Raw genomic sequence first — 9253 nt, 5'->3', positions numbered from 1 at the left:
ATTTTTTGTCCAGAGCTTGACATTTCATTATGAGATATAAATAAACTTGAAAATGTCACTGTATTTGACTACATTAAGATCCTATGGTAAATATGCTCAATACCTCAGTATTTCTTTCAAAAGTATCCTGCTATTTAAACCAAGGAATATGATGATTTGTCCCTATATGTGCTTGTTGTTTGACTCCAAGTTCCATTCAAGATGCAGCCATATGTAATAGAATAAACATCTACAATAAACGGTAAGATTTGTTCTGACTTTAGCGAACACTTGGAATACAGTTTTTAAAGTTACATTTGAAAAGATGGTTAGATAAGTTAAAAAATTTAAAAATTAAACCTAAAGCTTGGAAGTTGAATTTACATTACCAGAAAGATCCGAATTTGTTTCTGGATATTCATTTCCTCCCAGCGTGTTCAGACCTGAACAAAGATGGAGCTGAAAGCCATGAGGTTGGTGTTCGGTGGTCCCTCCCCAGAGCACCCACCCTCTGCTGTGTCTGCTGAGAGTAAGACCAGCTCCCCACCATGATGGAGCACACCAGCTTGGGCTTCGTGGACCACATGCACCCTCGCTGGGCAGCATGGAGCACCACAGCGCCATGTACAGCAGCAGCATGACATCCACAGGCTGGACACCACACAGATGGCGATGATCACGTACACGTTCACATCCATTAACACCATTTCCACTCCAGCGAAGCCCGTCGAAGCCCACAAAGAGCCCTTGGGCACCCGGCTGCTGTCCTCTAGCACGGTAGCCATGGCCGTCAGCGCCGGCTCACCCTCGTCCTTCACCAGCACCAGTAGGCGCAGTGCGTCCACCTTGTTCAGGGTGTGCATCATGTGGATCTTGCCAGTGTACAGCCCCATGAGGAACGCGCTGTGCTCGCCACCCACCACCAGCTACAGCTCATATGACAGCCACGCATGGTAGCCCCGAGTCCTTAAGACAGCCATGTGGTATAGCCCAGTCTGCATCCACTGTGTGCACCTTTGCCACCATGTGGCCCACACTCACCTACCCCGCCACCAGCTGGCTCACAGCACGGCCCAGTCACCCAGCTCAGGAGGCAGCAGCCAGGCATGCTGTAGTTCACATTGGCTACCTCCACAAACATGTTGGTCGTGGTCGACAGGGAAGGTGAGCACCTTACAGTCACCACCACCACATATTTCGACATGCTTTCACAGTCCAGGGCTCTGTCCAGCACCAATGAATTCTTTTAGGTGGACATCAGCTTGAAGGGGACATGAGGCCTCAGGGTGCATGTCACCTACACACTGACACCACAGTCACAGTTGGACAAGGAGATGAAGGCAATGACAGTGCAGAGTGAAGGGTCCTCTAACTGGTAAAAAGTATTATCGTTTATATCCAGCACTCACAAAAACCTTGCAGTCATTTGATATTGAGGACCTTCTTTATCAACTGCTTTTACCTGAATTTCATAGGGTTTCATTTCTTCATATTCAGTCTACCAAATAGCCTAATTTCCCCTGAGCTGGAATCATTTTTGAAGCTTTTTGTTTCTTTTTAAGTCAAGAGGGATATCATTGCCAAAGGAAAAGGCAGTTTCACCATTTACATGTTCATCAGCATCACAGGTGTTTAATATGATCACTAATGTTCCATTTGCTATAGTCTCTAAAAGTACACTGTGTACACGGCCTGGGCAAACAATGGAGCATCAAACACTCTAATCAGCAGCTGAACTGTACCTTCTAGTTCTGGTTTGCTCCCGTCCCAGTGCCTGTCAATCATAAACGAAGTTCTGGTGTTTCTTCTTATCCAGACTTCAATTCAGGTTAAAGTGACTTAGTTCACCACGTGCCTGTACACCCAAAGAGAAATAAACCCTGGAGCTAAGGGTTAGAATAGCATTGGTACCAGGAAACGTGAATCTAGCAATCTAGATTCAGAAATAAATTAACCTGTTTCTCTTGCTCCAAAGACCAGAGGATTTTTATTAAAGCATGCACCTCCACATCCACATGGAAAACCTCAGGTAGCCTGTCCACAATTACCTCTAGGTGGATACTACATTTGGCCCTCTGTCCACATAGCTTCTCCCAATGGATCTAGATATTCACAAACAAAATGCCATTCTGCAAATTCATCTTCATAAGTTCCCTGTGGAACCAGTTCCCCATACAACCCAGAACAGGCACGGCACCAGCTCCGCCAGCTCCAGCTCCAGGTCCTGGGTGATGCTACCCACGGAGGTGCTGTGTTTGGCTTCCTCAGGGACCAAGAACGAATCTGGCCACTGCCAGTCCCTCAGGCTGTAAGGAGCAGAAGTGAGAGCAGCAGGCACTGGTGTCCCTGGCCACCTCTCCTTGAAAATAGCATTGAAAAAGCATTACACCTTTCCTGTCACTCTCACTTTACTTTAAAATCTTGCTTTTTTAAAGCTTCATATTTGAAATAAATTATCTTTTTATAGTTTTTGTCTTCTCTCTGGTGGTGACAAAATGGTTTCCTTCTTTAGTTTTTGGTAATTAGCTTACTCCTTGGAAGGAAAGTTATGTCCAACCTAGATAGCATATTCAAAAGCAGAGACATTACTTTGCCAACTAAGGTCCATCTAGTCAAGGCTATGGTTTTTCCTGTGGTCATGTATGGATGTGAGAGTTGGACTGTGAAGAAGGCTGAGTGCCGAAGAATTAATGCTTTGGAACTGTGGTGTTGGAGAAGACTCTTGAGAGTCCCTTGGACTGCAAGGAAATCCAACCAGTCCATTCTGAAGATCAGCCCTGGGATTTCTTTGGAAGGAATGATGCTAAAGCTGAAACTCCAGTACTTTGGCCACCTCATGCGAAGAGTTGACTCATTGGAAAAGACTCTGATGCTGGGAGGGATTGGGGGCAGGAGGAGAAGGGGACGACAGAGGATGAGATGGCTGGATGGCATCACACACTCAATGGACATGAGTCTGAGTGAACTCCGGGAGTTGGTGATGGACAGGGAGGCCTGGCGTGCTGCAATTCATGGGGTCGCAAAGAGTCGGACATGACTGAGCAACTGAACTGAACTGATATGGAAACATGAGCTTCCTTGGTGGCTCAGTGGTAAAGAATCTGCCTGCAATACAGGATATTTGGGTTCAATTCCTGGGTCAGGAAGATCCCCTGGAAGACTGCACGGCAACCCACTCCAGTCTTCTTGCCTGGAGAATCCCCATGGACAGAGGAGCCTGGTGGGCTATAATCCATAGGGTCACAAAGAGTCAGACATGACTGAAGCAACTTAGCAGCAGCAGCAGCATATGGAAACATAGGCTTCTCAGGTGGCACTAGTGGTAAAAAACCTGCCTGCCAATGCATAAGATGTAGAAGACACAGGCTCCATCACTGCGTCAGGAAGATTCCCTTGAGGAGGGCATAGCAACACACTCTAGTATTCTTGCCTGGAGAATCCCATGGACAGAGGAGCCTGGTGGGCTGCAGTACATAGCATCGTAAAGAGTTGGACATGACTGAAGTGACTTAGCAGGCACGCATATGGAAATATACAGAATCTCAAGGGACCATAAATAGCCAAAACAATCCTCAAAAAGAGCAAAGCCAGAAGACTCACACTTTCTGATTTCAAAACTTAATACAAAGCTACAGTAATCAAAACAGTGTGGCACTGTCATAAAGACAGATGCATAGACCAATGGGATAGAAATAAAGAATCCAGAAAGAAATTCTTACATATATGGTCAAACGACTTTCAACAAAAGTGCTAAGACCATTCAAGGGGAGGAAAAATAGTCTTTTCAACAAATGGTGCTGGGAAAACAGGATATGCTAAGTTGCTTCAGTTATGTCCGATTCTTTGTGACCCTATGGACTGTAGCCCACCAGGCTCCTCTGTCCATGGGATTCTCCAGGCAAGAAGACGAGTGGGTTGCCATGCCCTCCTCCAGGGGATCTTTCTGACCCATGGATCAAACCCACATCTCTTATGTTTCCTGCATTGGCAGGTGCGTTCTTTAGCACTAGCACCACCTGGGAAAACAGGATATCCTTATGAGTTATACCCTTACTGACCACCACATACAAAAATTAACTCAAATAAATCCATGACCTAAATGTAAGATTTAAAACTGTAAAATACTTAGCTGAATACATGGCAAAAGCTTCATGACTTTCAGTTTGGTGATGATTCCCTGTATGTGGTACAGGCAACAAAATAAGAAATGGACAAATTAGACTCCAAAAAAGTTGAAAAATAATTTTTCCATCAAAAGACACTATCAAGGACTTCCAGTCTCTAGTTCTGAATGTAAGAGGCTTTGAAATCACCACTCCATTCTAACAACAAAAATTGAGCAGACTGAAAAAAGTCAACAGCATCTTTTGGATATGTAAGAGAAGAGAGGACATATGGCAAACCACTGCCCCCAAAATAAAAGAAATAGGGAAATTCAGAAAGTCAGAGATTACTGACACAGAGACCCAAGAGCAGAAGCCACTATGGGAATCAGAGCTGGAGCAGGAGTATTTAAATTATAATGCATAAATTGCTTGAGGCTCAATGTGGATGAGTCTCAGAGTTTAAAAATCTAGGGGGAAGCATTTTGAGATGGAGGAAATCGGAGAAGGCAATGGCACCCCACTCCAGTACTCTTGCCTGGAAAATCCCAGGGACGGAGGATCCTGGTAGGCTGCAGTCCATGGGGTCGCTAAGAGTCAGACATGACCGAGCAACTTCACTTTCACTTTTCACTTTCATGCATTGGAGAAGGAAATGGCAAGCCACTCCAGTGTTCTTGCCTGGAGAATCCCAGGGATTGGGGAGCCTGGTGGGCTGCTGTCTATGGGGTCATACAGAGTCAGACACGACTGAAGCAACTTAGCTTAGGGCAAAAATATTTTGAAATTTATCTCCCAGAGCTTGACCAGATTCCTACAGTAAATATCAGAAAAAAAAAAAAAAATCCTCTCATGTTTCTGGCAGTGGGAGGGGAAAAGGAACCATTGTGAAATACCCAGAGTACTCTTTGCTTCTTAAGAGGCCTTCCCTCAGGGGAAACTAATTAATGGAAGTTTAATTATTTATTGTTTATTATCAGAGCCTAACTGACCTTAAGGAAAGGAAATACCCAGTTCCAGCAGACTCTAACCTTCCATAAGAGAGAACAAAAATACCCAATTCCAGGGCATTCTAGCTATCCTGTCTGACCTGTGGTGGAGAGAATGAGAAACACTTGTGAAGTTCATAGTACAGAAGCATAAGGTCACTAAAAGACTGAGACCTAATCATAGGACTATAGAATGTTTCCCTTCTCCCCACACCTCACCACCTCATTATGACTAGACTAGTTATACCAGTTCTTTCTACCAGGTATATCATATCCAGCTATCAACAAAAAATTATGAGGTATACCAAAAGGGGGAAAAATTCCACAATTTGAAGAGCAGAGCAAACAACAGAACCAGACATGAAAGGAATGTTGAAATTATCAGATTGAGAATTTAAATCAACTATGGCTAATATACTAATGACTTCAATGGATAAAATAGACAATATATAAGAACAGAAGAGATGGGCAATGTAAACAGAGAGATGGAAGTCCTAAGGAAGAACCAAAAAGAAATGTTAGAGATTTTCAAAAAATGTAATGGAAATGAAAGATGACTTTGATGACTAACGATGCATTTGATCTTCATTAGTCGATTGGACATGGATGAGGAAAGAATCTCTGAGCTAGAAGATATATCAATAGACTCCTCAGAAAATGGTAAGCAAAGAGTAAAAAGGTTTTAAAAAAACAGAACATAAAATCAAAGGACAGTAGGCCAAATTTTTAAAAGTATAACATGCACATAATGAGAGTACTAGGAGAAGAAAGAGAGAAAAGAAAAACAATATTCGAGATAATAATGACTGAGAATTTCCTCCAAATTAATTTCAGATATCAAATCACAGAACCAGGAAGCTCAGATAACACTAAGCAGAATAAATGCCAAAATATCTACATCTAGGCATATCAGTTTCACATTGTAGAAAATCAAAGATTAAATTAAAATTCTATTATTGTACTACAGTTTTACTCTATTTCATCAGGGGAAACTGGGTGAAAGGTACACAAGATCTCTCTGTATTATGACTTACAACTAAATTTGAATGTACAATTACCTCAAAATAAAAAGTTTAATTAAAAAAATCCTGAAAGAGGCCAGAGGGAAAATACACTTAACCTATACATGAACAAATATAAAAATTATATCTGACTTTTCCTCAAAAATCATAGAACTTTCTCAACTTGATGAAGTGCATCCATGACAATCCTATAGAAAGTTCAGTCCCTCAGTCATATCCAACTCTTTACAACCCCGTGGACTGCAGCACACCAGGCTTCCCTGTCCATCACCATCTCCTGGAGCTTGCTCAAACTCATGTGCATTAAGTCAGTGATGCCATCCAACTATCTCATCCTCTGTTGTCCTCTTCTCCTCCGGTCTTCAATCTTTTCCAGTATCAGGGTCTTTTCCAATGAGTCAGCTCTTCACATCAGGGGACCAAAGTACTGGAGCTTCAGCTTCAGCATCAGTCTTTCCAGTGAATATTCCGGACTGATTTCCTTTAGGATTGACTGGTTGGATCTCCTTGCAGTCCAAGGGACTCTCAAGAGTCTTCTCCAACACCACAGCTCAAAAGCATGAATTCTACAGCACTCAGCTTTCTTTATGGTCCAACTCTCACATCCATACATGACTACTCTAAAAACCATAGCTTTGACTAGATGGACCTTTGTCGGCAAAGTAATGTCTCTGCTTTTTAATGTGCTGTCTAGATGTGCTACAGCTGTTCTTCCAAGGAACAAGAGTCTTTTAATTTCATGGCTGCAGTCACCATCCAAAGTGACTGGAGCCCAGGAAAAGAAAGAAAAGAAAGTCTGTCACAGTTTCCCCTTCTATTTGCCATGAAGTGTTGGGACTGGATGCCATGATCTTCGTTTTTTAAATCTTGAGTTTTAAGTCAGCTTTTCACTCTCCTATTTTACTTTCATGAACAGGCTCTTTAGTTCCTCTTCACTTTCTGCCATAAGGGTGGTGTTATCTGCATATCTGAGGTTACTGATATTTCTCCCAGCAATCTTGATTCCAGAAAACATTATACTTAATTGTGAAGAACTGAATGCATCAATCTCTGATTGGAAACAAGGCCAAATGCTACTCTTTTTAGCATAGTGCAGGAAGTTCTACTCTGTGCAATAAAGCAAGAAAAGGAAATAAGAGGCATATGGATGAGAAAAACAAAGCTGCCCCTAATTACAGATATCACAGCTGTATACATTAAAACCTCAAGGAATTTTTAAAAACCTCCTAGAAAAGTGAGTTCAGCAATGTCACAAAAAACAAACATACAAAAATGAATATATTTTCATATACTAACAATAAAAATGAAAATATACATACCAAAATTAAATTTAAAATACAATACTACTTACATTAGCTCAAAAAAGATACTTAGGTATAAATGTATACCATATTCTGAAAACAACAAAACACTGATGAAAGAAATGGAAGAATATCTAAATAAGCAGGGATTTCTATTGTGTTCATGAATTGGATGACTCAATATGCCATGGGGAGATGTTACTTTTCCCTGAATTAACATATGGATTTAGCACAATTTCTACCAAAACCTCAACAGGATTTTCTATAGACATATACAAGATTATATAGAATGGTAGAGGAACTATAATACCTCAAGCAATTTTTTAAAACAGTAAAAATTAGAAGGAACCAGTGTATCCTATTTTAAGAGTTATTATACAGCTGCAGAAATCAAGTCTGTATTACTGGTACATAAATAGATAGGTAGATCAATCTATGGAACAAAATAAATAATCCAAAAATAGACCCACTCAAATGTCCTGAATTAACTGAATTTGTCAAAGGTGCAAAAGCAATTAATTTGCTTTTCTGGCAAATACTGTTACAGCAATTGGACTTTGTTAGGAAAAACAAATAAAAAGACCCACGTAAGTCTCATATCTTATATTAAAATCAATTCAAAATGTATCATTAACATAAAATAAAACATAAAACCCTAAAACTTTTACCAAAAATAGGAGAAAATCTTTAAGATCTAAGGGTAGGGAAAGAGTCCTTAGACTTGATAGCAAAAGCATAGTCTGTAAAAGGAAAAATTTGATAAATTGCATCAAGATTTAAGAAAGTTTACTCTGTGAAATACCATATTTAGGGTATGGGAATAAAAGCTAAAATTTTGGAGAAATTGTCTGCAAGCACATAAAACTGACAAAGAACTCATATCTAGAATGTATAATGAAAAAACAAAATTCAACAGTAAAAAACTGAATAGCCCAATTATTATTTTTTTCTTTTTTCTTTTTTTAATTTTATTTTTTTAATTTTATTTTATTTTTAAACTTTACATAATTGTATTAGTTTTGCCAAATATCAAAATGAATCCACCACAGGTATTCCTTCTGGCTTCCTTCACTCTGTATAATAGGCTCCAGTTTCATCCACCTCATTAGAACTGATTCAAATGTATTCTTTTTAATGGCTGAGTAATACTCCATTGTGTATATGTACCACAGCTTTCTTATCCATTCATGTGCTGATGGGCATCTAGGTTGTTTCCACATCCTGGCTATTATAAACACTGCTGTGATGAACACTGGGGTACACATGTCTCTTTCAATTCTGGTTTCCTCGGTGTATATGCCCAGCAGTGGAATTGCTGGGTCATAAGGCAGTTCTATTTCCAGTTTTTTAAGGAATCTCCACACTGTTCTCCATAGTGGCTGTACTAGTTTGCATTCCAACCAACAGTGTAAAAGGGTTCCCCTTTCTCCACACCCTCTCCAGCATTTATTGCTTGTAGACTTTTGGATCACAGCCATTCTGACTGGCGTGAAATGGTACCTCACTGTGGTTTTGATTTGCATTTCTCTGATAATGAATGATGTTGAGCATCTTTTCATGTGTTTGTTAGCCATCTGTATGTCTTCTTTGGAGAAATGTCTGTTGTTCTCCAAAGACATTCTCCAATGGGCCAAAGAAAAGTTCTTTGGCCCATTTTTTGATTGGGTCATTTATTTTTCTGGAACTGAGCTGCAGGAGTTGCTTATATATTTTTGAGATTAGTTCTTTGTCAGTTGCTTCATTTGCTATTATTTTCTCCCATTCTGAAGGCTGTCTTTTCACCTTGCTTATAGTTTCCTTTGTTGTGCAGAAGCTTTTAATTTTAATTAGGTCCCATTTGTTTATTTTTGCTTTTATTT

At 40.4% G+C, this 9253-nt stretch overlaps 2 pseudogenes; both read right to left on the bottom strand.

Annotated features, from left to right (window-relative positions):
• Window positions 1-416: 416 nt before the first annotated feature.
• On the bottom strand, window positions 417-1183 carry LOC139184000 (protocadherin alpha-11-like; annotated as a pseudogene).
• Window positions 1184-1798: 615 nt separating this feature from the next.
• On the bottom strand, window positions 1799-2352 carry LOC139184180 (protocadherin alpha-1-like; annotated as a pseudogene).
• Between the last annotated feature and the right edge of the window lie 6901 nt (window positions 2353-9253).

Source organism: Bos indicus, chromosome 7, assembly GCF_029378745.1.
Source record: "Bos indicus isolate NIAB-ARS_2022 breed Sahiwal x Tharparkar chromosome 7, NIAB-ARS_B.indTharparkar_mat_pri_1.0, whole genome shotgun sequence".
Classification (NCBI taxonomy): Eukaryota; Metazoa; Chordata; class Mammalia; order Artiodactyla; family Bovidae; genus Bos; species Bos indicus.
This window is presented reverse-complemented; position numbering and strand designations above follow the sequence as displayed.